Genomic DNA, 3172 nt, shown 5'->3' with positions numbered 1-3172 from the left:
GGACTCGAGGGCCGCGCGAGCGCCCGCCCTGGGCTTCTCTGCCCGTGCCGCGGAGATTCGAGCCGCTAAGACCACCCTGCTCAAAGGAGTCAGGGATGTCGACTCGCGGTGGGGAAGAGGACACAGGCCCCGACGGGTCCTGCGGTGAGAGAACAGAATTATGTGTAATAGTAGCTGTGGTAGTTCAACATACGGAGAGTTAATTTTACGTGAACCTCTTTTCCTTCGTTAGGGTTTTCTTTACAAAGTGGGCATTTGGCGCTGTAAGGTTAAGTATGTTCTTTTCCCCGTTGACAGATTAGGTAACTGAGGCCCAGAGAGCGGAATTCGCGCAGAGCTGAGAAGTGGTCCAGGTTTGTGCTCCTACACTGTACCACCAGCCTACCAAAGCACCTTGCAGGAGCTTTTGGCCGATCTCCTCACGAATGTTTCTTCATTCCTTCACTTATTTACCGAGTACCACTATGTGCCGGGCCTATTTGACACTGAGAAAACAGAAAGAACAAGACATGGTAGCTACTCACAGATCTTACTTTGAGGAAAGAGAAGCAGAAAATAAACAGAAACACAGAGTTTATAGATGCAAAGAAAAAAGTGAACAGGATGCTGAGTTAAGAGACTAACTGGAGGTGGGGACTTTTTCCTATTAGATCAGAGATGGTTTCCCAGGTGATTTGGAAACTGAGACCTCAGAGGAATGAGAAGGAGCTGTCTATTGGAAATCCGACGAGATTTCTGGGCAGATGGAGCAGCAAATGCAAAAGTCTTTAAGTGAAAATAAGCTAACTGTGTTCAAGGAGCAGCAGGAAGGTCGTAGCTGGAGCAGAAAGTAGGAGAGAGACAGAATGAGGGAGAGGTGAGCAGGGGCTGTCTCGGTAAGGTCACGATAAGGACTTTGGATTTTATTCTAAGCCATGGAAAGATTTATTAAAAGAGTGAGGTGACCAAGTTTATGTTTTAAAAGGTCACTGTGCTGTATAGAGAATGAAATGTGGGCCAGCAAGAATGGAGACAAGGAAAGAAAAAGAAAAAAGAAACAACAAAGGAAAAACAAAAAAGAATGGAGATAAGGAGAGCTTTTAAGAGGCTATTGGAATAATCCAGAGGAGAGATTATTATGATGCTTGAACTAAGAAGGTGGCAGTAAGACAGTGCATAGATTTATGATATGTTTTGACGGTAAAGTTGACAAGACTTCCCAAAGGATTCAGTGTGGAAGGTGAGAATAAGAAATGAATCAATAACATCCAGGTGTCTGACTCAAGCAACTGGATGGATGATGGTGAATGAAGGACTTGATGAGGTCGAGGGTGGGGAATCCAGAGATGTTGTCTCTCTCGGTTAATTTGAGGTTCTTGAGTGATAAGTCGAGCACGTAATTGGATATTGTGCAGACATAATTGTCCTCTTTGTTGGCTATACCCCCGTAGTGCATTTTTTAGCCCTCGTAAAGTAGATGCGGTCTACGGCCATGCCACTCTGAACATGCCCAATCTCGTCTGATCTTGGAAGCTAAGCAGGGTCGAGCCTGGTTAGTACTTGGGTGGGAGACCACCGAGGAAGACCAGGTGCTGTAGGCAAAAAAAAAAGCGTAAATGCGGCCATATGCCTCTGCTTTTTCCAATGGAAAGTAAGCAGAAGAAATGTGCACAGTTTCCAGGCTTGGTCCAGACAATCCATCAACAGGTTCTTCTCTGTGCTCTTACTCTGCCAGCTAGAAGATGATAACCAGGTTCCGGAGAAGGTAAGGCCTCGAGATGGAAGATTCCTGGGTGGAAGAGACCTCTGCCTCTATGGACCTAAACATCCACCCAAGACTGTTATATGAGAAAAAAAAGTAAACCTCTGCTGTTTTGAGCTTTTATGTATTTGAGTATTCTTATCATAGCTTTGTCTATGCTAACACCAATAAGAATAGTGATCTAGCAGTAAACTTTGGGGGAAATTTTCTAAATGACTTGAATTGACATTATACATGACAGAAAATAGAAGGTGCCTTGGATTCGTTTATTCAGTCATTGATTCAGCAAGAATTTATCAAGTGCTTCTCTGTGCCAGGCATACTGTGCTACATAATAGAGATACAAAGATGAAGAGGAGATGAGGTCCCTGCCCTCAAATGCTCTGAGTCTGGCAGATCAATTTTTTGGCTGTTATCTGCACAAGCTCACTCTACAAGAAACTTACACTCCCCTCTCAACACCCCCCCACACACACACACACCGTAATTTCTACACATTCTTCAGCTACATTCTAAGTACCATTTTATCAGAAAAATGATGCCTAACCCTTGTCCCCAAACTAAATCAGATATTCCTGTTATAACTTACTTCTTTGTACTTATCACAGTTTGTATATATTCATTTTTTATTCTTTAGTGTCCTCTTCCCCACTAGACTAAATCTCAACAAGAGAAAAAATCTATATTATTGGTCATATTCCCAACACAGCCTGCTCCAGGTGCTTAATAAATATATGTCAAAGGAATCAATGAATGGAGAAAGCAGAGCCCTGAGGAAGGGGAAGTTTCTTCCATCTTTTGCTATGGAGGTGGGTGCTAGGCAGCCTCCAAGACAGTGTTCCATGACGCCCACCTCTTGGTGTTCATGATCTTGTGTAATCCGCTCACCATGCTTGTGGGTTGATCTAGTGACTTGCTTCTAATGAAAGGAGGTCATGTCTAAAATTAGGTTACAGAAAGACTGTGGCTTCTTTCTTCAGCTCCCTTTCTTACTCTCATTTGCTCCAGAGGAAGCCAGGTCAAATGTAAGCCGACTGATTAGTTTCCTGGAGCTGCCATAACAAAGTGATACAAGCTGGTTGGCTCAAAACAACAGAAATTTATTCTCACCGTTCTGGAGGACAGAAGTCTAAAACCCAGGTGTTAGTAGGGCCGTGCTTCCTATGAAGGCTCTAGGAAATAGGCCTTCCTTGCCTCTTCTAGCTTTCGGTGGCTCCTGGGAGCCCTTGGCATTCTTTGACTTGTAGGTACATTACTCCAGTCTCTGCCTCTGTCTTCATATGGCCTTCCTCTCTGTATCTTTGTGTCCTCTTATGAGGACACCAGTCATTGGCTTTAGGGCCCACCCTAATCCAGTATTATCTTAATTGCATCTGCAAAGGCCCTATTTCCAGATACAATCACATTCTGAGGTTTCACGTGGACACACAT

The 3172-nt window shown here is 44.0% G+C and overlaps 1 long non-coding RNA gene and 1 pseudogene across 1 annotated transcript; both read left to right on the top strand.

Moving 5' to 3' along the window:
- The first annotated feature begins 6 nt into the window (after positions 1 to 6).
- Positions 7 to 1864, top strand: LOC107195537. Its single transcript, XR_001516723.1, has 3 exons — positions 7 to 144; positions 298 to 353; positions 1715 to 1864. It is a non-coding gene; the product is annotated as an uncharacterized LOC107195537 (long non-coding RNA).
- Positions 1462 to 1580, top strand: LOC112478385 (annotated as a pseudogene).
- Positions 1865 to 3172: the final 1308 nt, after the last annotated feature.

The sequence above is a fragment of the Pteropus alecto genome, unplaced genomic scaffold (assembly GCF_000325575.1).
Source record: "Pteropus alecto unplaced genomic scaffold, ASM32557v1 scaffold213, whole genome shotgun sequence".
In the NCBI taxonomy this organism is placed as follows: Eukaryota; Metazoa; Chordata; class Mammalia; order Chiroptera; family Pteropodidae; genus Pteropus; species Pteropus alecto.
Note: the sequence above shows the minus strand (reverse complement) of the source record. Positions and strands in the feature narration are given on the sequence as shown.